Raw genomic sequence first — 26,639 nt, 5'->3', positions numbered from 1 at the left:
AACTAGAACTGGGATTTATATTCCCACATCACAACTTCAACCAGTGTTGCTGGCTTAGTGACTTGTACTGTCTCCATCATGAAAATAAGCAGTAGGTTTTCTTCGGCTGTTGAGCTTCATTTGTTCTGGGAAAGGTCCAGTTTGCATTCCTGTTCAGTGTGAACAATGGTGGAGGTGGACTCTTGCAGAGCTACACTCAGAAGCTGAAGCAGATAACCTCAAATAAGGTCATTCAGGTGGTAAACGTGTGTTCTGACCATCATACCAAAGAGCCAGCTCAGTGGTATGGCAGCCAGGACCCAAAGTTTCCCTGCTGAGTAGTAGTATGTGTCCCAGAATCGCCAGTGTTTTGCTGATTGCATCACTGCAAGTTTGACGAGGCAACTCAGTACATAGCACCACAATAACTGATGGCCCTCAAAACCTCTGTATATTTCAGCAGTAATCAAGGAGAAGAGATCACTGGACACTGTCAGGAAGCCCAGGACGCCACCACACACACATGAAAGGCAAGCCCTGGTCAGTTCATGAGTGATATGGATGTCTGAGCTCACTGGAATTGACAGCGTGCATCACTTTGAAACCATAATGTATAAAGACTTTCCAAGATTAAACTTGTCTCAGTGATGACGGCTTTGATGACTTTTATGTCCTTCCCTTTTATTTAATTTTGCCAGTGCATTAACTTACTAATGTTGTGATGATGTGGTTTAATCTTAATATTTTTATCCTTCAGGCACTTTGGAGGCAGGCTAATGCAGACTCATTGTCAAACAGTAACATGCACTTTATGATCAATGAGGCATTAAGGTTTTTAAGCACTATGACTTTTGGGATCGTCTGTTTCAGCATGGTTACTGAAGCTGTCAGTGCCATCCTGTCACATCTGGTTGGCCGGCTAGCAGCTAGGACACGCCCACTCCTGCTAGTAATCACATCCCTTACCTGCCCCACTCACAATCTCCTGAGTACTGCTTACATTCACCTGTTCCTTAATTGTTTTCTACCCTTATTTAAACCCACAGATGCCAGGAGATGAGGCTGCACATTAGTGGACCTTTGATGTCATGTCACGGTGTTCATACTATGAAGAAGATAATTTGTGGTTTGTCAATTGCTTCCCATTGTTGACCGACCGAGGGATAATAAAGAGCACTTTTTTGCTACCCTGCCTCTTGCTTCCTCTGTGCTGCCAGCGTCACACATACATTTAGGAATGGGGTGACGCCTTTTCAAGATGTGCAGACTCTTTTCACATGATTCTGGAGCAGCTTCTAGCAGACTGCAATCATTTAGCACCTTGACAGGTAAGCATTGTACAGTATGTATGGATGAAGGCTTGTGCACAATTAGGAGTTATTTTTGTTTGTAGAGCATTTCTCTACACACAGTGCTGTAAATATAAGCAGGAAAACTAAAACAAGATTAAGTTTCTATGAATGCAAGGGCTGAGGAATACATTAGACTGCATCCTAAGCCATATATCGTGTGTCTTTGTGCTGGGCACAAAATTAATACAGGGGCTATACAAATGACATTCTTCCTACTATTTGTTACTTCCAAAGGCAATTTCACTCCACAAAGCTTTCAGGGTGGTGTAATGAGCGTAGCCATGTTGGTCATTCTGCATTAGGGTCATTCTACAGTGTAATTGTATATCAATTCAATTACATTCAATTAAATTCAGCTTTATTTATGGCACTTTTAGCAATATACACTGTCTTAGAGCAGTGCTACAGGAACCAGGTCTAGACCTCTAAGGAAAAACTCCCTCTGACATATTAAAGAAATGTCAGGAGGACATGGGTCAAAATGGAAACCCACCCTCCTTTGGGTGAGACTGGCTAGCTGTCTTGATACAAACAAGAATATCAATAGTGGGAAATGGATTCAAAATAAATTAGGCAAATAATGATATTCTAGAAAATTAAACTGTATAGTATGATAGTCTGTGGTTTCGGGGGGTTTGTCTGCTAACTTCCAAATGAGATATCCTCATAATAGGAATTGTCAAGCAGGTTCAGGTGAGGGAATCTCATTAGTACCGGTATCATGCCATCAAAAGTAGCACAGTATCATTCAGTAAGGCAGCAGAGCCACAGCTTAGCAGGCGTGCTATGGCCCAGTGTGGCCAGATGTTTCAGGAGTACTGTATCAGCACAACCTTATAACAAACCTTATAACGAGACAATATCTCAGGCATCCAGCAATGTATTCTTTAACTATTTTGTGTAATAACTTCTCAGAATGTATATCTTGGACCTGTAAAATACTTCTGATATCAGATTCCTTTCAACAAGCTAACTGGGTACATTTCTCTGAAAAGGAGCATTTCATACCAAAACACTCTTAATGAGTGTTTTAGATTTAAACCACTTAGGAGATTTTGCAAAATTGACAATTCCTGCTTAAGCTTTTATATATGTAGTGTTAACATGTTTTTAGCTGTATAGACATCTACTAACGTGAATTGAAGTTTCTGTTTGAACCCAGGTGCATGTAGCACTGACCACCTAATAGCATATAAACTAGTTGCGTGCGCGCGCACACACAGTAACTGCATGTGCCAATAAAGGGGTCCAAGCATTTTCCAGCCTGTTTATGTAACTTGGCAGTTGACTTCATACAGATGGAAGTTCATTAGCCTCTGGGATTGACTTTGAGGTTTTGCATTTCATGAGTGTTGTATTGTGAAACCAGCAGTGTTTATTTGGATTTGACACAACACTGTGTGCGTGTGCGTCACCTCTTCTCTGCTTAGTCCATTTCAGGGTCATGCTGGCAATAGGGTACGTAGCGAACCCCAGGTGTCTCCGTCTTCAGCCACTTCCTCCATCTTCTCCTGGGGGATTCTTGGGTATTCCCAGGCCAGCTTGGACATGTAGTCTTTCCAGCAGGTCCTGGTCTACCACGAGGCTTAGTCCCAGTTGGCCATGCCTGATATACCTCTAGCGGGAGGTGACCAGAGGGCATCTGCATGAGCTACCCAAACCATCTCAACCGGCTCCTCTCAATGCTGAGGAACAGCAGTTCTACTCTGAACTCCCCCTGGACAGCTGAGGTCCTCACCCTATCATGGAGACTGAGCCACACTAACCAGTGGTGAAAGCAAATTTTGGCCGCTTGTATCTGTGATCTTATTCTTTCAGCCATTACCCAGACAGCTTAATTTGTTTTGGTACTCTTTTACAGATCTCAACTGTTTGTGTGATTTTAATAAAAGCTTGCATTTTGATTCATGTCTCCTTGTTTTTTGTCACAGCATGGCCCCCCTCCTCCCTGAGGTCTCCGTGTGTATGTTTGTTTGCATGGCCATGCCCTCCCTGTGTATCACACCTGTTCCTCGCTTTGTCGTTACTGTGCAAGTATATAAGGTCTTGTTTAGTCAGTTTGACCATGAGAACCTTTGTGCTTCACTGTCTTAATTGCTGCAATGTCTAAATGTCACTGTGTTCTACACGGTTTGTTTCTGCATCCTGCCTAGCCTTCCACATTGCAGCTTTTTTATAGTGGCACTGCACCTGCTGCTGCTGCTGTACATTCACCATGAGACCCATCTGAGAAATTTCTGAGAAGTGACAAACACAATCAAAAGCATTGGGCTCATACTAGTGATGCTGTCAAAAGTTAGCCAAAAAAGTGACATCACCATGGTAGATGAGCAGAGTAATTGACCATATTGCCCAAACACCTCTGCATCAACTGCTGTAATGAGGCCAGGGTATTAGTCCCAGTAGCATCCTCTTGACCTAATATAGCCTCAATGGACTGCTAACAGCAGGTCCATCTCCACCTGCCAGTAACCAGTGTAGAGTACCAACCAGACTAAGGGTAAGTATTAATATATTGGATCCTTATAGATATCTTTGAAGTGAGGCAGTAATATACATACAGTACCAGTCAAAAGTTTGGACACATCTACTCTCTTTATTTTTACTATTTTCTATATTTTACAAAAAGAGTAAAGGTATAAAACAATGAAATAACACGTGTTTATGCTGTTAAACAAATAATGTTATTGTTTAAACAAATATCTAAATAGCCACCCTTTACTTTGATAGCAACTGTGCATGTTCTTGGTTGTAACCGCTGGGGAGGAGCGATTACGCGTCTTTTTCCTTTTCCCGGGTACCCTTCGGTGGTCGGTGTTTCCGTAACGCCGAGGAGGCAGAGTAGGATGCGGGGACGAGTTGTGGAACACAGAACATATGTTTATTAATACACACCACAATGGCGACATAGCTCACAGGCTATCAGGGTCAAACACCGACAACATTCACACTCAAACAAGAGACTCATATACACGCATGCTAATGATATACAACAAGTAGCAGGTGTGAAACGGGGGGCACAGACGAACACACACAGGGAGACGTTTGGGAGGAAGAGCTGTACCGTGACATCTCCGAACCAGATTCATGAGGTAACTATGATGTCTTAAAAAAGTCTCGCACGTGAGTAGGGTGAAACACTAAAATTCTAAATGAAAACTATTTGTTGAGGGGGCATTTTAAAATTCATTTATATTTCTTACTGTATTATTATTTTATTATATATATATATATATATATATATATATATATATATATATATATATATATATATATATGTGTGTGTGTGTGTGTGTGTGTGTGTGTGTGTGTGTGTGTGTGTGTGTGTGTGTGTGTGTGTTTTGAAATTCAAATTATATATAGGTTATCAACTTTCAACATTAAAACTTACCTTTAAAATGCCATTAAAAATGCCTTTAAGTCTATGAAAACCTAACATTCAGTTAGGTGTGTCCAAACTGGTAATGTATATATGTTTTTCTGGGTTTTTCTGGCTCTGATTCTAAAGGGGAACTCCACCAACATGTCTCTGTCTATTCTTCAGTTCACTCTATTACAACAACCCTGAGTTGGTTTCCTAATGTCTCCAATTTGAGCCCCCAAGATCATTTCACTCTGCAGTGGAATCTCCACAGCCAACTGATGAATAAATCTTGACACTCATACCTTGCCATCTGTGGTCTCTTCTTGACCCTTCCAATGGCACACCGAAAAGGCCAACTCCCGATCTGTCTTATCTGGGGATTTTCACATTGAAACAGTCCTTTCCAGCATTTGAAAATTACACCAATTGCCAGAACCCCTTTTTTGGCCACTAAACACCCATCCTTAATGATAACTTCTCCTTTACCTGGTACCCTTAGCCCAGCCATATATAAATTCCAGGATGATGGGGGGGAGAGCTGTGAGCAGAAGGTGAGACAGCGCAACCTTACCCAATATTTTTTTTTTTAAATCACAGGAATACTGATTAATCCATCTTATACATGTGGTTCCTTTTCTCATCATCTGTAGAAGACTTCATGCAGGTGGAAGAGAAAGCACCCTACACTCTGTCCCTCCAGCTGTCTACATCTAAAAAACTACACGCACACCTTAGCAAAAGATACTGACTTCACATATCAATTCTTTAACTCTTTAAGAGTGGACTGTGAGGATTTGCTTTTTGGTGTCTAAAAGCAAGACTTCCCTTCTTACATCCCCTTCTTATGGGCTTCAGATGCTTCTTTTCTTAGCTTTACTTTTTTCTCTAGTTTCTTTATTTTCAGAAATCTTTACATTTACATTTACATTTACAGTATTTGGCAGATGCTCTTATCCAGAGCGACTTACAAAATGCTGTCATTTACTGATAGACTACATCCTAGCCAGTACAATAGGTTGGAGTCCAAGATACCAATGAACTAGAACTAGAATGCTGTTGATATACAGGGATCAAATCTGATGCCTAGAAGTGCAAAATACATAAGCTCTATCTCAAATAATCAGTGCAATAAACAATAAGTACTAGAGTTTGATAGTCAACAAAGGAGCAGTCAACATCAGTGCTGTGACTGTGCCCTGAGTGCCGCAGGGCGCGGAGCAGGACGCACAGACTCCCTTGACGTAGTGAAACATTTAATGACATAAAACACGAATGACAACAGAGGCACTCACACATAGGGGCAATGGTGAACATGAATATACAAACAATTGAAACACTAACGGAGACGGTGGCGTTTTTACGTTTGTACTTCATTCACTGACGGGGTTTAAATAGACAAACACTCAACGTTAAACCCCGTGCAGATGTGTGCCATCACGGGGGTGTGGCTACATATAAGGGTGAACCCCCTTGCACACGGCAGGCCATACCACGTGACTTGTGGGGGGAACATCCCGTGACAAGTGCAATAAACAATACCCTACAATAAGGACTAGCGTTTCAGTTACTCAACATAGGAAAAGGGTTCGTGGTCATATAAAATATTCCACGAATAAATGGGTCTTCAGTCCGCATTTAAAGACTGCAAGGGACTCTGCTGTCTGGACAGCAAGCGGAAGTTTATTTCACCATCTAGGAGCCAGGACAGAGAATAGTCTCGAAGCTCATCTTCCAGGACGCTTGAAGCATGGTATTTCAAGCCAAGCCGTACTTGAGGATCAAAGTATTCAGGATCAGGCTTTGACTGCTGTCAAAGTTGTGCTGCGGCATTATGGACAAGTTGTAGAAGTCTGATGGCTCGTAGAGGAAGACCAGCAAGTAACGAGTTGCAGTAGTCTAGCTTTGAGATTACAAGTGACTGCACAAATAGCTGGGCAGGTTCCTATGAGAAAAGGGGCTGAATCCTTTGTATATTACAAAAGAGAAATTTGCAAGAACGGGTCAGATTTGAAACATGAGTTGAGAATGACAACTGGTTGTCCAAAGTTATGCCCAGGCTATGATCATTTTTCAAGCTACAGTGTCTGAGCTTGTTATTTACAGATAAGTCAGAAGAACTATGAAGCCAAACATGGTAATTTTTTGAGATTTACATATTTTTTTAATATTAATGTGGCAGATAATGTTGGATACCAAAAGAAACAGATCAGAAAATTGTTACAAAATGACAATTCTGGGAATGAGTTTCCGGAACTTGTTATCTGAATTTCAGAGCTGTCATGCCTATGCTGCATGTGGAGTATCAGAGTGTAGGAGTCCAGGCCATAGACCACTGACTCAGTAATGCAGCGTGCAGCTGTGCTGACGATACTGGCTGACTAAGCAGCGGTGAAGTGAAATATTGTGCATGTCAGCAAGATTGACATGAAGAAGCAAGAGTCCAAGTTTTAAAAAGGAACTTTAATAACCTCTTGAACACCATTAGCAAGTTCAATGTTCAAGCGTATATCAGTGGTCCTCTGCCTGCATGGAGAACAAACATATTTTCAAGGCTAGGTGGATTAAACACTTTGCTACACAAAAGCTGTATGTCAAAGAGCCTGAATTTTATAGACAGTTCTAACCAGTTTTTTTGGGTAGAGAGAATTTTTTTAAGCAAGATGAACTGCACACAAACAGGAGGGGTGGCAAAACTCTGACAGAGAACTTAATTTTCTCAGTGTGCTATTTATCCACCCCCATTAGTGGCATCGCACAAACACCCAAGGACTCCCTTGCATCAGCAGATATTATTGTTCCAGCACCACAATATCTTCCCCCGACCATGGGCGCCTTGATGAAGCTACAGACCTTTGACAGGAGCCATGATGATGACCGAGCTTATCAGCTTCCAGACACCACAACCCAGTTAGGACTCTAAAGTGTCCTCAATCTCCAATACCCCTCAGGCAACCTGAACCTCCCAGCAACAGTGGAGAAGCTGGTATTGGCTGGGAAGAGGCTGTCACTTTTCCTGTCAGCCCTCAAGTACAGCGTAAAATCAGCCCAGCTTCTTCTCCTATCTACTACCTAATCTATACTTCTTTCCCTTAAAAAACATCAAACTCCTCCACTACCTGTAGCTCAAAAAAGAGACAAGATCCTCAAGCACCAGAACAGCAGCTTCACTCTCAAACACATTGCCAACAGGAGCCCCACTCACCATTATCCACTGTACTGGAAGAAGACATTCCCTTCGTAAATAGTACATTGATATGCTTCCCTGCTGCTACAGTGATGACATCGGCAGTGCATTTTTTCAAAAGCAGCTCGGATGCAGCATGCCTGTAATCTTTCCCATTCCTGTGCTTATCAGAAACTGTAAAAGCAGGGAGTACATGCCCGTACATGTATATAAATAAATGTGTACAACCTGCAGTACGTAAGATGTGTGAGCCACCGCTCTTGGAACAAAGAAAGCATTACTAAGTTAGTTCTCCTTAATATTAGTTCTCTCACAAACACATCTCATTTAATCACTTAATTAATGATTTTATTATAGCTCCATGGGCTTGACTTTATGCTTTTAACTGGAAAATGGTTAAATGAATGTAGTGCCACAACCACTTTAATTGAATCAGCATCGCCAGACTTCAACTTTATAAATGTCTCTTGGCCCAGACGAAAAGTGGAAGTGCAACTGTTCTGCGTGATGCAGGGTCAGAGGGAGGGAGACGTGAGTGCAAGAAAAAGGATGCTCTTCTTTCGCCATAATGATAAAGATAACGAAAGAGCACAGTTTTGAGCTGGCTTAAAAGCATTAAAAAAAAACAAAAGTAAGACACACCGCTGGTAATACTTGAAGAGTGGAGATGCAGAAGAGCTGCAACAAACTCGGCACATCATCTTAGACGCAGCACAGGCAGGTATTGCGCAGCAATGGGGGAGAGTACCTGTGGGCTTAAATAGGGGAGTGAGTAAATGAGTAAAATGAGTGAAACAAGTCACAGGTGCTTGTGATTAATAATCAGGTGAATCTGAGTGAGGTGTGTATGGGGGGGGGGGGGCAGTGGGCATGTCCCTTGGGCAGGGTGTCTGGAGCACTATGACACTTCACTTAATGGTTCCTTTCAGTACAAGCAGTTATCATTTAGTTACTTTACATCCTTTGAGTATCTCTGTGCAGTTCTAAAAGGGGTGCCTTATAATATTACTTGAATTGTCTAGAGGCTTCCAAAATACAATGCAGATTTTACTGATGAATTTGCAGACTAGTTATCTTTTATTTCCACTAATTTGACCATTTTGTAATTGCTGGTGATTTTAACATACTGACAGTTCCAAGGACATACATGTCTCAACATTTCAGCCTCTGTTAGGGATGTAGCTTTTTCCAGATCATTACTTTGATAAGTAATGATAAGTGTTCTATAAAATGTGGGCCTCATTAGACATTTTTAAAGCTCAGATGCATCAGTATTAGATGTTTATAAATAACAGCACAGCTATATTTTTCATGAGCAAAATGTGCACAGCACCATACAACGCATCAAGAAGTGTTGATTCTCTGCTGGATAGCTTCAACTAAAAGGTGCTAGTGTTATGGATGAGATTGCACTAGTTAAAGCTAAAACAATTTCATCCCAACAGGAATCACCATGGAGAAATGTTACCACAGTTCAAATTCACAAGAGAGAATGCAGGAATGCTGAATGCGGGTGGCGAAAGACAAAACTTTAGATTCGCAAAGTAATCTTCAGAGATAGGCTGCATGAGTGCAATACAGTAATATGCAAAGCAAGACAATCCTTTTTCCGTAGCATTACCAACAATAACATTAACAACAGCAAAATCCGCTTTGGTTGAGAAATTAACAAACTTGTGATCACAAATGACCTCTGAATTAGTATCAACTGAACAATGTAAAGATTTAGCATTCTTTTTTGGCACTAAAATTCTCAATATCAAACAAGCCATTAGTTGTTATCCACCCTGTGACCTGTCTGTCACCATGTAACCTTATCATGAAAATGACTGTTTAGTGCTATTAACAGTGAACTTTTAACTGATCCAGTGAATTACCTTAAATCATATATTTGCAGTCTTGATGTCTTACCGACTAGCTTCTTAAAGAATGTGTTTCACTCAATAGCAGCCAGTATACTTCAGATAGGAAACATTCCACTCTTATCAGGTATTTTACCTAGGTCACTAAACTCTGCAGTGTTGAAGCCTTTATTAAAAAACAAAAATCTGAAACCAACTGTTAAGTAATTACAGACCCATTTCAAATCTACTGTTCATTGAGAACATCACTTTCAAGCATCGTTCCATTTTTTATCCTCAAATAGCAAATCTAGACACATTTCTATTAGGATATTAGCCTATTCATAGTACTGATGATTGCTCTAATTATGGTAATTAATGGCATTTGTTTAAATGCAGACTCTGGGAAGTATCACCACTGCTCGATCTCAGTGCAGCTTTTGATACCGTAGACCTTAAGGTTCTCATAGACATACTTGAGAAGTCGGTTGGACTCTCAGGAGCATAAAATGGTTCAATTCGTACCTGCAAGTGAAAAATAGAAAATAGAAAATAATAGAAATTATTTGCATCACATAAACTTACTAACTCTGTCACACAGTGACAGTAGTTGTGATCTTGATATTTCTCTCACACAGTCCTGTTGGTGTTGTGGTCTTGATATTTTTTTCTCTCACACACATTTTTATCCCCTTATATGCTGGTTAGGGTCTCAGTCTGTCCTTCTCCTGAATATGTTATTGGATGATATTACTGAAGACAATTTCTCTTGAGGGAGACACACCACCATCAACACCAAGTCCAGATGAAAATAAAGCACCGGACCCTCAATTAGTCCTTTGTGCTTTATAGCAAGTTTTCTGCAGAAAGGATTCAAGTGTCTTGCACACACTGTTCAGAGCCAAGAATAGACCTGTCATTGCATACTGAGTCATTTATACACAGTAAAAAACAGAGCACAGCTCTATAGAGCATGAGGTCAACAGACGTGAAACTTCCTGTGTGTCTACACAAGTGACACACCACAAGGCATGATTTCTTCAAAACCGTACAAGCCATTTCACAGAATCTTAATGTAGTTCATGTGTAATTAACAGTAGCACATAAAATGCTTTAAACCATTAGAGAGTTCTGAATACAATGTTAAATATGAAATGCCAGCGTCAATGTCTTTATTTTACCTCACAGCTTTGCCTTTATCTGGGATTTATTTTGTTTGATCTTCCATAATTGACAAAATGGGACACACAACCAACAAATCAAGTTGAGTTTGGGCTATTACTTTCATAGGAAGTTAATGAATGTTGACCATGTTGAGCTAAATTCCATGGATTTGTTCTTTATTGAAGTTGAAATGTGTTCCATTGATGTGCAATCTATAAGTAAGTTTTTCTACTGAGCAAAGTTAGTAGTCCTCCTTGATTTTGTCACAGTTGGCCAGGTAGCCAGAGGAAGGGACACACCCACTCCTGCTAGGCATCACACTAAATACCTGCCTCGTTCCCAGTCTCCTGCCTATTAATCACCTTCACCTGTTCCTTGTTCATTCTCTCTATTTAAACCCACAGGTCCCGAGAGAAAGCGCTGCACATTAGTGGCTCGTCGGACTACTCGCTCCCACATAGTAGTGAGTACCATTCGTAGTGTTATCTTCATGTTCTGACAATGAAATATAAACAGCACTTTGGAGAAACCTTGCCTCTCGCTTCCTCTGAACCACCACCATCACAGAATGTGCAGCCACCTGGAAGCAAGCAGCACTGATTGGGCCCAACTGCTTTCTATCCAGGTTGTGACACTGGAGCAGCAGAAGCAGGAGATTAGGGAGATCTGCTCACTAGTTCAGAATCTCAGGCAGTGTGTGAACCGCCTGGCCATGAGTCCCGAACAGCGAGCAACCCCTGCCGTTACCCCACCTGTACCGGAAGGGTTAAGATGTCTGATTGCTTCCCCCAAGGCGTACAGAAGAGACCCAGAAAGCTGTGAAGGCGTTGTGGTGCAATGCAAACTTTTTTTGGGATATCAACCCTGTTTGCCAGACCATGCCAGAGTATCTTTTGTCATCTCCAGGTTAACCAGGAAGGCACGCACCTGGGGAGCCACACCCATGGCCAATTTGTCCCCATTGATGAATGACTACCATGGTTTCATTCAAGAATTGAAAGTGATATTTTACCATCCACGTCAGGGGAGACTCTGCGGTCTGCGATTAAGCCAGGGATACAGGACCACAGCGGACTACTCTATGGAGTTCCGGACACTTGCTGTGGGTACTTAATGGAACGAGCCTGCCTTGGTGGACATTTTCATAAATGGGCTGAGGGCAGACTTAAAAGCAGAGTTAGCATGCATACAGGAGGCTACCTCACTGAATGAAGTCATTTGCCTCGCCATTACATATGACCACCTCCTGCAGGAGCGACGACGCTACCGAGGGTTGCCTCAGCGAGAGGGACCTCCGGTGACTGGGCAGACGGAAGCTCCAGAGGAGCCGATGCAATTAGGCATGGCAGGGGCAAGGAACAAGCCCAAGAATCAGAGGAGACACAACCATTCGGTGAGTTCCTTCTCGACTCTTTCCATGTTTAAATTACCGGTGAAAGTATTCCGCCAGGGTCGTCGGCTTGCTGCATCCCTGCTAATCGCTGGCGCAGCAGGCAATGTTATGGACCGGGGTTTCGCGAAGAAGTTGGGAATAAAATCCATCGCCCCGCCTTCCCCTTTAAGCGTGCAAGCGCTCGATGGAGGACCAGTAGGATCAGGTTGCATCACACATGCCACTCCTCGCATTGTCCTTGAAACTAACGGGGAGCATGTTGAACATATCGTTTTCTACCTCCTTTCTTCTCTCTCTTACCCCATCACACTAAGTCTAACATGATTGCGTACTCACAACCCTCATCTACTTTGGAACAAGAACCTCGTCCTTAAGTCGGCACCCTCCTGCGACCAAAGATGTTTGACCGCCTGGGTAATCCCGTTCCAAGCGACATCTGTAGGGAGTCCTGGGGTTGAGAAACACTTCTCCAATCCTGAGGAGTATCGAGATCTGATGCAGGCCTTCAGACAAGGCAAGGGTACATCCATCCCTCTAGGTCACCGGCCTCTGCTAGTGTGTTTTTTGTAAAAAAAAAAAAAAGGACGGTGGTTTAAGACCATGTGTGGACTACAGAGGGCTTAACCAGCTGCTTGTACAGTACCACTATCCCCTGCCCTTGGTCCCAGCGGTGCTTGAACAGTTAAGGTGAGCCAGGTGTTTCACCAAATTAGACCTACGCAATGAATATAACCTCATAAGGATTAGAGAGGGTGATGAGTGGAAAACTCCCTTCAGCATATCATCAGGGCATTACAAATATTTAGTACTGCCGTATGGCCTGGCCATTGCTCCCACTATCTTCCAAGAGTATATCAACAAGGTCTTAAGGGAGTTCTTGGGTAAATCATTGCTTATATCGATGACATCTATTCCTCCTCCTGGGACCAACATGTGCAAGATGTAAGGACCGTTGTACCCTATTGCAGAACTCCCTCTACTGTAAGGCAGAGAAGTGTGAATTCCACTGCAGAGAGGTAACCTTCTTAGGTTATGTCATTCAGGAGGGCAGCGTGTGTATGCAAGCTGGCAAAGTGGAGGCCGTGATGGCCTGGCCAAGACCGCAGACTCGTAAGGAGTTACAGCGGTTCCTTGGATTCACTAATTTTTACAGGATATTTATTAAGTCCTTCAGCATGCTGGCTAAACCCTTCACTGAACTACTAAGGGGACAAGCATGAAGGGTGAAATGGAGTCCTGAAGCAGAGAGCTCATTCAAGAGGCTCAAGGCCGCCTTCTCTACCACCCCAGTGCTATAACAACCGGACCCAATAAAAAGGTGGACACATCAGATGTGGGAGTAGGCGCAGTGCTCTCACAATACACAGGAAAGGTAGAGAGACTGAGGCCCCTAGTCTACTTTTCACACAAACTGAGTCTGAAATTACGGAGTCTGAGTGATGAAATTTTGAAGAATGGAGGCATTGTATAAAGGGATCGCAACACCCCTTCACGGTGATCACTGATCACAAGAACCTGGAGTACCTCCAGACGACCAAATGTCTGAATGCCAGGCAAGCAAGGTGGTGGCTATTCTTCTCTAGGTTCGTTTTTCAAGTCAAGTACAGACCACGGGAGAAAAACGTAAGGGCTGACATGCGCTCCCAACAACATCATACAGAGGCTCAGTTGACCAGTTTGGAACCGGTTCTTTCTCCCTGTTGTTTCCTGGGGTCTGTGAGTTGGGATTTTGACCAGCAAATAGTGGTGGCCAATCCTCATCTGCACTGTCCACCCAATCGTGGTGCCCCCTAAACATTGTCGTGCACTTATCACATGGGTACACACTTCATTAGGTACGGGACATCTGGGTGTCTACCTGCACAGCCCAACTGTTAGGCACATGACATTGGTGGCCAGCCATAAACTATGTGAGCTATGTGGCTTCATGCTCGGACTACGCACACAGTAAGACACCCCGCACACCACCTGCAGATAAGCTGCTTCTGTTGCCTACTTCTGTGTGCCTGTGGTCACACATCGCCATGGACTTACCTGCCTCTGAGGGTAACACGGTCGTCCTAGTGATTGTTGATCGGTTCTCTAAAATGGTCCGGTTTATTCCCTTAACAGGACTGCCTACGGCCCTGGAGACCGCTGACCTACTCTTCTGTCACATCTTCAGACAATTCGGTTTACCAGTGGACCTTGTTTCAGACAGAGAACCGCAATTCGTGTCGAGAGTATGGAAGGAACTACTTGGGAAACTCGACATTAGTCAGCCTGACTTCTGGCTACCACCCCCAAGCTAATGGTCAGGTAGAGAGGGCAAATCAGGAATTAGGTAAGTTCTTGCGACATTACTGTCAGACACCCCGAAACCTGGAGCACTTACCTTTCCTGGGCTGTGTATGCGCAGAATTCGCTGCATCACACAGGGACTGGGTTGACACTATTTGAGTGCGTTTTAGGATACCAGCCACTGCTCTACCCCTGAAACACCCCTGTGTCTGACCAACCAGTGGTAGAGGATGGGTTTCGGCGCAGTGAACAAGTATGGGAGGAGACGCATCAGAAGCTAAGCAGAGCAATCGCGGCATACAAGAAGAAAGCTGACAGGAGACATGGAAAGACCCCCTTGTATGCTCCAGGACAAAGCATGTGGGTGGCGACAAAGGACAGTTGCGCAGGTTCCACGGGCAAACTGGCAACTAGGTATGAAGGTCCTTACACCATCACCAAGCGGAACAACGAAGTCGCCTATTGGGTAGTCGTGCCCGGCAATAGCAGGGCGTCCAGGAGCTTCCATGTATCCGCCCTAAAGCCTGTGGCAGAAGGTCCCCTCAAAGAAGACTCTGGTCACTCAGTTACCCCGCCCCCACCTATAGACATGGACAGGGGACTGGCTTATAGGGTAAGAGGACTGCTTGACTCCCAGAGGTTGGGTAACGGGTTGCAGTATCTTCTGGTGGACTGGGAAGAATATGGCCATGGAGGAGCGCAGCGGGGGGGGGCGTTCTTTCACGGTTGGTCGGGCAGCCAAAAGTAGGGACACGCCCACCTCTGCTAGGGATTACACTAAATACCTGCCTCATTCCCAATAATAATCACCTTCACCTGTTCCTTGTTCATTCTCTCTATTTAAACCCACAGGTCCTGAGAGAGAGTGCTGCATATTAGTGTCCCGTCGCACTACTCACTTCCACCGATCACGTTGCTACAAGGACTACCGAAACTTGGTAGTGTGTACCATTCGTAGTGTTATCTTCGCATTCTGACAATGGAAAATAAAGAGCACTTTGGACCAACCTTGCCTCTCGCTTCCTCTGAACCGCCACCGTCACAGATTTCCAGTTCATCAAGATAATGCTATAATAAGCATTAACACTAGGATTAAGATAGAGGCCTTTCAAATTGAAAACACAATAAATGTACATTTATTTACTGATTTAGATTAATTTATTTGATTAATCTAATTTATTTAGATTAATTTATTCTGCCAAGGTTTAAAATAAAATAGATTTGATCTGAAACACAAACCGGAAGAAAGAGAGACCACCAAGCCTGCCTGGAGTTAAGCCGCTTTTCCGTCCAGATTCTTGTGGTCGGTGATTATCGTAAAGGAGTGTCATGCTCCCTTGAGTCAATACTTCCATTCTTTGAAGGCAAGATTCATTGCCAGCAGGTTTCTGTTGCTTACTCAGCAGTTGCACTTGGCAGGGCTCAATTTACAGGAGAAGTATGCGATTAGCTGAAGCTTACCGGTGTTGCCTGCTCGCTGGGACAGCACAGAACTGACTCCCTCGTCCAAGGCATCAACCTCCATGACAAAGTGCTTGGGTTGAGTCGGGTTGCTGTACAGGGGCGCTGGCGAACGTGCCTTTGAGGTCCGCAGATCAGTCAGAGGCCTGGCAAAGATGATGAAAGACCAGATGAACTGCCAGTAGAAGTTTGTGAACCTAAGGAACTGCTGTGGCACATCTGCGGTTTTTGCCATTCAGTCTCTGCCTCCACCTTGCAGGGTTGCATATGCACAGAGCCCATTTGTCACCCTCTTCAATCCTTATTAGATTATAGGCATTGCAGAGCTCTAATTTATTAAAGCACTGCGCTCCCTGTAGCTGCATGAGAGCAGCTGGTACTAGTGGCAGCAAGTATGGGTACTTGACTAAAAGAGCATTTAGACCCCTATAGTCAATGCATGGCCTCAGTCCAACATCTGTCTTCTTAACAAAGAAGATACTGGCCGAGGCAGGTGAGGTGGAGGGGCGGACAAAACCCTGGGTCAGACCCTCGTGGTTGTATTGCTCCATGACTTGCTCCTCCTCCTGGAAGAGCAGATTCTCCCTGCATAGCTCTTTTAGGTTGATGGCACAGTCAAAGCTACGATGAGCAGAAAACTGTGCAGCCTCGGTGGGACTGAACACCTCGGCAAGGTCTTGGTATTGTGCAGGGATTGAGATGGCATTGACATCCAGGCTCTTTATGGAGATTAACAGGAGGAGCACAGCCTGATCATGTCCTCACAGGTCCTCCATCAAGAGCATGCATGAGGAGAGGAGACAGCAGAGGGATGTGCATAAACCACGCTCTCCTGGCGAGTCCTCGGTTCATGAAATTACCAGCTGCACCAGAGTTGTAATGCTGAAACAAGAAGAGCGACCCCTGTGCATAACTCTCCCCGCGATGCAGAACTCTGGGAGAGTTACTCACCTGATCATATCTTCTCCCCTCCTTATCAGGTCTTCGCTGGCCCTGGGGCCACCCAGCTGTAAGGGTTCTTTGGAAGAAGCAGCCTGTCCCACTGTGGAGTGGCATTTCTCTTCCAGAAGGTGGTTGTAGGTGATGGTGAGATGAACGACATCATCGGGGTCGCCGCCTCCTATTTGCAAGCAAGTTCAGCTGGCAGTTGTCCTCGCAGTCCTCCCACAAAGACCTCCACGAGGGCTGGTTTGTTCCACTGGGTCCCAGCAGCCAGTGCACTTTTATTTTCTTGTTGTTTCTGTCAGAAATTACAGCCCCCAGTATATCTGAGCACACACTAAACGATGAAGACACCTGAAGACAGCTGATGCGCACTCACTGAGTACTGTGACATGAGTAGGTAAAGCAGGATGCGAGGACGAGTCATGTTACAACGAATGTTATTGTGACATAAAAGACAACTACATGGTTAGCAGGCTAACCGGGTGTAAACATCGACAACACCTATACTCAGACACAAGACTTATATACATGCATACTAACGACACACAATAAGGAGCAGGTGTGAAACACAGGGAGGGCGTGGCCATACGGACACACACCCACACACACACACACACACACACACACACACACACACACACACAGGGCGATATTGGGGGGGAGGGGCCATACCGTGACAGAGCCCCTTCCCAACGGCGCGACTGCCAGCACGCCGGCCTATTGGACTACGGCCCCAAAGCCCACAGCGAGGCCGAGCGACCCAATAAGGGCCAGCGTGAGCAGTACAGTGGTGGGTAGGACAGGGACCAATACAACAACAAACACAGGGACGGATACACTGACAGGAACAGGCACAGACACAAAAGGAGACAAGGTACAGTGATCGAAACAGGGATAGGCACAGCAACTGGGACAGGTACAAAAACAGGACTACATAGAGGGCCAATAAACAGTCTGGGGAAGGTAGCAGGATCTCCAGTCAGTCCCCCACTTGTTGGATGGATCGGAGTCCGCCCTGGCTGGACTGGATCCGTTCTCGCCAATTTGTGTGACGGCAGCTGCTCCGGCTTCAGCACGCACGTGTCTGGAGATGCACATGCTGATTTGTCTTTCTCGGGGGCAACCACTGGTGTCGCTGCCTTTTTGCTTTACGAGGCTTCGGCTTAGGTGCTCGAGCTCTGGGGCTGGGAGCTGTGAGCCTGCTAACCACGTAGTTTTCTTTTGTGCCACAGTAAACATTCGTTGTGTGTAACATGACTCGTCCTCGAATCCTGCTTTACCTCCTCACATTACAGAAACATCGACCACCCAAGGATGCCAGGAAAGAGAAACAAGAAAAAGAAGGAAGTGGAAGAAGGTGCATAACCATTCCTCCCCAGCCCTTACAGGGAATACCTGCATATTCCTGGGCACTCTCAGTACCGTGAAGACAGGGGAGAGTGCTCCTGGAAAATTTTGGGGGGGCCATAGGGGTGTTTCAAGAGAGGACGTGACAGAGTCTTAAAAACCCCTGATGGGCTGTGACAGCTGGTACCAGGGAGACCAGTATCAAGGTCTGGACCCCGCGGGGTCCTATTACCCTTACTGGGACCACCAGGAACACTAAGGGAGTGAGGGCCATAGTGACGTCAAACTCTAATCAGAATGCACCGACATCGCAAGTGGAGAATCCGGCGATGGAGGCGGAGGAGGTCCTCCATAGGGATTCTCTCTCGGAGATGGATATCGCGTTGGCAGATTCCGAGAGTGAAGGGCCTCCGGCACCCAAGGTACCACCCAAGGCTCCACCCAAGGCTCCACCCAGGAGGTGCCAATCTGGATTAAGTAGCCTGCCCAATGGGGCATGCAGGGAGGTGTCATCAGATGAGGACACACACGGGGAGACGTTTGGGGGGAGGGGCCATACCGTGAGAAGTACAGGAAACACATCAAGTGATGGTGTGTTGGTGTGTGTGTGTGTGTGAGTGTGAGTGAGTGGGCATGTCCCTCCTGCTTGATGCTCAGCGCACCATGACAAAAAGAAGAAGGCTGTCATAAGTGAATTACAGACAAAAAGAAAAAATGGCAAGAGAACATATGAGAGCCAGAAAAAATAAAAGATTTTACTCTTAATGCACAAGATCTCATTAAGGAACTGATTAAGCTATTTAAAAAGTTTAAAGTTCCTCACGAACGAATGTTTCAGTGCCAATGTATTAGAAACTGATTTTTTTATCCAATTAAATGCAAAAAATGAAAAGATATTGTAGAACTGTGACGATTCAAGGACAAGCAGGATGCAGGGACGAGGCACGATGAGACAGTTTTACTTCTCCAAACATGCAACACTTATGACTTCCTTAAACGCTGTACACAACTCAAACACCAACAACATGCACTACAACACAGGAGACATATATAGATGCTTACACCTAACACAGAACAGGTGAACGACACGAGAGGTCGTGGCAACAGAGACGAACACACACATGAAGACGTTTGAGGAGGGGGCGGGGCCGTGACGTGACAAGAAAAAGAACTCACATCATAAAGTCAAATCTTGAACAACATGAGCAAGATTTTCTGTGTAGGTTCATGTGTGTTTTGCATATTGTTTTTATTGCAGAATTATTCATGGCAGACATGGCCAAGGTTAAGCTCGTTATGTGACTGTGAAATTGGAAGTTTGCTGAGACATGCAGGGAACAAATAGTGAGAGACCTTCAAATGAAGGTCTTTAACAATTTAAGAAAAAGGGCTGTCTGCTGAGTTTTGGTCTTAAATCAAGTTTCATGAAAGTGTTCTGACAAACAGTTGAGGCACTGTGTTATTTTAGTTTTTAAATGAGAGACTTTGTGCTGCCATCCATAGTTCCCTTCTCCTAAAATGGCTGAAACACATTATATCTAGACATGTGTATTAAGACTATCTCAATCAGTTAAAGGTTGGTGTACTGTGATTTGCATTATTCCCTTAATGTGAATAAAATAATAAAATGTGTAATGAACATTTGTGAAACATTAAGTTTCTTGAGCCTCTATGAACATTAAACTGACAAGTTGTTGAGATGAAACTGAGTATAATTCAATTCAAATAATCTTGGGTCATCTCAGCAGTTAGATAAACAGGCACTGCAGTTACTTGGAGGCATAACACCAAATTCATTTGGCTTTCATTTCATTTTGTAGGCCAAATTGGAATCTCTCAGTGGAAGAAAGAGAGAAGAATCCAAAATGGTCTCTGTGTCTTTTGCAGGGCAGCTGGCCACCTGCTCTGTGAATGTTCAGTCCACCCAGTGGTGAAAAGTACATGCTCTGGCTGTGTGTGCATGGTGTGTGTGAATGTGTGTGTGCATGGTGTGTGTGAATGTGTGTGTGCATGGTGTGTGTGAATGTGTGTGTGTGTGCATGGTGTGTGTGAATGTTGTGTGTGTGCATGGTGTGTGTGAATGTGTGTGTGCATGGTGTGTGTGAATGTGTGTGTGTGTGCATGGTGTGTGTGAATGTGTGTGTGTGTGCATGGTGTGTGTGAATGTGTGTTTGTGCATGGTGTGTGTGAATGTGTGTGTGTGCATGGTGTGTGTGAATGTGTGTGTGTGCATGGTGTGTGTGAATGTGTGTTTGTGCATGGTGTGTGTCAATGTGTGTTTGTGCATGGTGTGTGTGAATGTGTGTTTGTGCATGGTGTGTGTGAATGTGTGTGTGTGTGCATGGTGTGTGTGAATGTGTGTGTGTGCATGGTGTGTGTGAATGTGTGTTTGTGCATGGTGTGTGTGAATGTGTGTTTGTGCATGGTGTGTGTGAATGTGTGTGTGTGTGCATGGTGTGTGTGAATGTGTGTGTGTGCATGGTGTGTGTGAATGTGTGTGTGTGCATGGTGTGTGTGAATGTGTGTTTGTGCATGGTGTGTGTGAATGTGTGTGTGTGTGCATGGTGTGTGTGAATGTGTGTTTGTGTGCATGGTGTGTGTGAATGTGTGTTTGTGCATGGTGTGTGTGAATGTGTGTTTGTGCATGGTGTGTGTGAATGTGTGTTTGTGAATGTGTGTGGGTGCATGGTGTGTGTGAATGTGTGTGTGTGCATGGTGTGTGTGAATGTGTGTGTGTGCATGGTGTGTGTGAATGTGTGTTTGTGCATGGTGTGTGTGAATGTGTGTTTGTGCATGGTGTGTGTGAATGTGTGTGTGTGTGCATGGTGTATGTGAATGTGTGTGTGTGCATGGTGTGTGTGAATGTGTGTTTGTGCATGGTGTGTGTGAATGTGTGTTTGTGCATGGTGTGTGTGAATGTGTGTGTGTGTGCATGGTGTGTGTGAATGTGTGTGTGTGCATGGTGTGTGTGAATGTGTGTGTGTGCATGGTGTGTGTGAATGTGTGTTTGTGCATGGTGTGTGTGAATGTGTGTTTGTGCATGGTGTGTGTGAATGTGTGTGGGTGCATGGTGTGTGTGAATGTGTGTTTGTGAATGTGTGTGGGTGCATGGTGTGTGTGAATGTGTGTGTGTGCATGGTGTGTGTGAATGTGTGTGTGTGCATGGTGTGTGTGAATGTATGTTTGTGCATGGTGTGTGTGAATGTGTGTTTGTGCATGGTGTGTGTGAATGTGTGTTTGTGAATGTGTGTGGGTGCATGGTGTGTGTGAATGTGTGTGTGTGCATGGTGTGTGTGAATGTGTGTGTGTGTGCATGGTGTGTGTGAATGTGTGTTTGTGCATGGTGTGTGTGAATGTGTGTTTGTGCATGGTGTGTGTGAATGTGTGTTTGTGCATGGTGTGTGTGAATGTGTGTGTGTGTGCATGGTGTGTGTGAATGTGTGTGTGTGCATGGTGTGTGTGAATGTGTGTTTGTGCATGGTGTGTGTGAATGTGTGTTTGTGCATGGTGTGTGTGAATGTGTGTGTGAGTGCATGGTGTGTGTGAATGTGTGTGTGTGCATGGTGTGTGTGAATGTGTGTGTGCGCATGGTGTGTGTGAATGTGTGTTTGTGCATGGTGTGTGTGAATGTGTGTGTGTGTGCATGGTGTGTGTGAATGTGTGTTTGTGCATGGTGTGTGTGAATGTGTGTTTGTGCATGGTGTGTGTGAATGTGTGTTTGTGCATGGTGTGTGTGAATGTGTGTTTGTGAATGTGTGTGGGTGCATGGTGTGTGTGAATGTGTGTGTGTGCATGGTGTGTGTGAATGTGTGTGTGTGCATGGTGTGTGTGAATGTGTGTTTGTGCATGGTGTGTGTGAATGTGTGTTTGTGCATGGTGTGTGTGAATGTGTGTGTGTGTGTGTGCATGGTGTGTGTGAATGTGTGTGTGTGCATGGTGTGTGTGAATGTGTGTTTGTGCATGGTGTGTGTGAATGTGTGTTTGTGCATGGTGTGTGTGAATGTGTGTTTGTGCATGGTGTGTGTGAATGTGTGTTTGTGAATGTGTGTGGGTGCATGGTGTGTGTGAATGTGTGTGTGTGCATGGTGTGTGTGAATGTGTGTGTGTGCATGGTGTGTGTGAATGTGTGTTTGTGCATGGTGTGTGTGAATGTGTGTGTGTGCATGGTGTGTGTGAATGTGTGTGTGTGTGCATGGTGTGTGTGAATGTGTGTGTGTGCATGGTGTGTGTGAATGTGTGTTTGTGCATGGTGTGTGTGAATGTGTGTTTGTGCATGGTGTGTGTGAATGTGTGTGTGTGTGCATGGTGTGTGTGAATGTGTGTGTGTGCATGGTGTGTGTGAATGTGTGTGTGTGCATGGTGTGTGTGAATGTGTGTTTGTGCATGGTGTGTGTGAATGTCTGTGTGTGCATGGTGTGTGTGAATGTGTGTTTGTGCATGATGTGTGTGAATGTGTGTTTGTGCATGGTGTGTGTGAATGTGTGTTTGTGCATGGTGTGTGTGAATGTGTGTTTGTGAATGTGTGTGGGTGCATGGTGTGTGTGAATGTGTGTGTGTGCATGGTGTGTGTGAATGTGTGTGTGTGCATGGTGTGTGTGAATGTGTGTTTGTGCATGGTGTGTGTGAATGTGTGTGTGTGCATGGTGTGTGTGAATGTTGTGTGTGTGCATGGTGTGTGTGAATGTGTGTGTGCATGGTGTGTGTGAATGTGTGTGTGTGTGCATGGTGTGTGTGAATGTGTGTGTGTGTGCATGGTGTGTGTGAATGTGTGTTTGTGCATGGTGTGTGTGAATGTGTGTGTGTGCATGGTGTGTGTGAATGTGTGTTTGTGCATGGTGTGTGTGAATGTGTGTGTGTGCATGATGTGTGTGCATGATGTGTGTGCATGATGTGTGTTTGTGCATGGTGTGTGTGAATGTGTGTGTGTGTGCATGGTGTGTGTGAATGTGTGTTTGTGCATGATGTGTGTGAATGTGTGTTTGTGCATGGTGTGTGTGAATGTGTGTTTGTGCATGGTGTGTGTGAATGTGTGTTTGTGAATGTGTGTGGGTGCATGGTGTGTGTGAATGTGTGTGTGTGCATGGTGTGTGTGAATGTGTGTGTGTGCATGGTGTGTGTGAATGTGTGTTTGTGCATGGTGTGTGTGAATGTGTGTTTGTGTATGGTGTGTGTGAATGTGTGTTTGTGTGCATGGTGTGTGTGAATGTGTGTGTGTGCATGGTGTGTGTGAATGTGTGTTTGTGCATGGTGTGTGTGAATGTGTGTTTGTGCATGGTGTGTGTGAATGTGTGTGTGTGCATGGTGTGTGTGAATGTTGTGTGTGTGCATGGTGTGTGTGAATGTGTGTGTGCATGGTGTGTGTGAATGTGTGTGTGTGTGCATGGTGTGTGTGAATGTGTGTGTGTGTGCATGGTGTGTGTGAATGTGTGTGTGTGCATGGTGTGTGTGAATGTGTGTGTGTGCATGGTGTGTGTGAATGTGTGTTTGTGCATGGTGTGTGTGAATGTGTGTGTGTGTGCATGGTGTGTGTGAATGTGTGTTTGTGCATGGTGTGTGTGAATGTGTGTTTGTGCATGGTGTGTGTGAATGTGTGTTTGTGCATGGTGTGTGTGAATGTGTGTTTGTGAATGTGTGTGGGTGCATGGTGTGTGTGAATGTGTGTGTGTGCATGGTGTGTTTGAATGTGTGTGTGTGCATGGTGTGTGTGAATGTGTGTTTGTGCATGGTGTGTGTGAATGTGTGTTTGTGAATGTGTGTGGGTGCATGGTGTGTGTGAATGTGTGTGTGTGCATGGTGTGTGTGAATGTGTGTTTGTGCATGGTGTGTGTGAATGTGTGTTTGTGCATGGTGTGTGTGAATGTGTGTTTGTGCATGGTGTGTGTGAATGTGTGTTTGTGAATGTGTGTGGGTGCATGGTGTGTGTGAATGTGTGTGTGTGCATGGTGTGTGTGAATGTGTGTGTGTGCATGGTGTGTGTGAATGTGTGTTTGTGCATGGTGTGTGTGAATGTGTGTTTGTGCATGGTGTGTGTGAATGTGTGTGTGTGTGCATGGTGTGTGTGAATGTGTGTGTGTGCATGGTGTGTGTGAATGTGTGTTTGTGCATGGTGTGTGTGAATGTGTGTTTGTGCATGGTGTGTGTGAATGTGTGTTTGTGCATGGTGTGTGTGAATGTGTGTTTGTGCATGGTGTGTGTGAATGTGTGTGTGTGTGCATGGTGTGTGTGAATGTGTGTGTGCGCATGGTGTGTGTGAATGTGTGTGTGTGTGCATGGTGTGTGTGAATGTGTGTGTGAGCATGGTGTGTGTGAATGTGTGTGTGTGCATGGTGTATGCATGTAGAGGGCCCCTATTCTTGTCCTTTAAAGATGAGGAGACACCCTGGCAAGACTGTATTACCTTTACTGTGCTGTGACTGACATTGATGCTTCTCATAATTGCTTTGTTAAGCCCTCTTTTGTGACGAAAGCACTTTCTAACACCAAAGCTTTTTCATATTCTCTGCCTGTGTACTTTAGTGAACAACAATCATCCACCATGTCAGGATGGGTTCGTGCATACAGAGCAAGTAGCATTCATTAAATATTGCTAAGCAAGCAACGTTCACAGAAATATGTTTGATGAGGAGTATGACTATGAAGTAGAATCTGGGTCATTTTGAACATGGTGCCATTGTGCCATATCAGTTTCAGCCATATTAAAGGTGTCTTAATAGAAAAGTGAAAATGAGCTCCAACTCAACCATCATTGACTATAGTTAATGATGCCCAAATGAGATAACTATGAGATAACTAGCAACCATGACTAAAAAAAATTAGTCAGAGAATGTTATGTGTTGACATAATTTCCTAATTAAAACAGGAATGGTTTATCCCACCAAAAAAGGAACACCTATCTGGTGTTAGATTACTATATGTGACTCAGTGGGTGTGTTTGGGCAGGTTAACAAATCTTTGCTCTTTGAACCAAACAGGGGCATCTCAGTGGGTTATCATTTTAAATTTAATATTTTCGGAATATGAATGTGAGCATGATCTTATTGTTAGTTGCTAGCTATTCTGAACTATCACTGCTACTTATTGGGTTAGCTCAGTGGTTAAGGAACTGATGTTTGCCAGTTCAAGCCACACCACTACCAAGTTGCTACAGTTTGGCCCCTGAGCAAGGACCTTAACCCTAGTTGCTTCAGTCATAATTGTAAGTCACTCTGGATAAAATGAGCTAAATGTAAACTGGAATTAACTCACCAGATAAGGTTTAAGGCTGGATATGTGCTGTTCATCCTTACAGATCTAACTATATATTTCTGTTTTATTTGCATGTTACTGTGGAAATAATGCCAACACTGCACTAGACATGCTCATCTGTGATAAAGCATCCAAGATGATGCCAGAGGATGTCCTCAGTGCCACCACTAAATGAACAGATGCTGACATATCCATCCATCCACCATATACAGATACAGCTCACCCACCCTAGACCCCCTGGAGTAGCTGAGACTCCCACATCTGTAATGAAATACTTGGACTAAACATAATGTAATAAAACAGGGACTGTTTATTAGCTGGACTGCCACAGAAGTATTAATTCCTTCCTTAGTCTTGGTCCTCCCAAGGTTTCTTCCTTAATTCTGCCCAGGGAGTTTTTCCTTGCCACATTTGCCTCTGGCTTGCTCATTGGTGATGTGGGCCCATACATTTGTAAAGCTGATTTGTGATGTAAAAAGCACTATATAAATAAATGTGACTTGATGGCGTGTGGACAGGAGTTTTTGAGTGCTGTGGATTTCTCAGTTAATAATGGGGAAAAGCTCCAGACTCAACTTGAGGGTTGCTGTAAACAGTTCTGTTTTGCCACGTTGTAATGAATTATTGTTAATAAAGGTATTTTGGAGCTCCTCATCCTCTGGCCTATGTGAGCTGTCAGAAATCTATTTTCTGGACTAGACCAGTAAAATAGTGCCAGCACAGCAGTATAGGCTCCAGAAAGATTCATTAAACACATTCAAAAAGATTTTTTTAATGTTTATCATTATCATTGTTTGGTTTGTTATAGGCCCTAATTCAAAATTTAATTTAAGTTGTGAGAAAAAAAATACCTCTAGTATACAATCTAAAAGCTCTAAGATGCCAATTAATTCACAATATCACTTTTTGTTGTTGTTGTTGTTGTTTTTTTTAATTTACTTTTTATCTGAAAACTCTTCTCTTTGTAAACGTATTATCTGGGAACATAGTCATGTGGGGTTATTTTTGGCTGGTTTTTTTTTTTTTTTTTTTTTTGTGTGTGTCTTGTGCCTTGTTACATAATGTGAGAGAGACAGTCGTGTCT

The 26,639-nt window shown here is 44.1% G+C and overlaps 1 long non-coding RNA gene across 1 annotated transcript; it reads left to right on the top strand.

The window, feature by feature from the left end:
• The first annotated feature begins 8,396 nt into the window (after window positions 1-8,396).
• Window positions 8,397-26,194, top strand: LOC118242171 (uncharacterized). Its single transcript, XR_004776614.2, has 3 exons — window positions 8,397-8,600; window positions 11,289-11,347; window positions 25,663-26,194. It is a non-coding gene; the product is annotated as an uncharacterized LOC118242171 (long non-coding RNA).
• The last annotated feature ends 445 nt before the right edge of the window (window positions 26,195-26,639 follow it).

This window comes from Electrophorus electricus, chromosome 14 (assembly GCF_041902795.1).
Source record: "Electrophorus electricus isolate QZ-2024a chromosome 14, ASM4190279v1, whole genome shotgun sequence".
Lineage (NCBI taxonomy): Eukaryota > Metazoa > Chordata > Actinopteri > Gymnotiformes > Gymnotidae > Electrophorus > Electrophorus electricus.
This window is presented reverse-complemented; position numbering and strand designations above follow the sequence as displayed.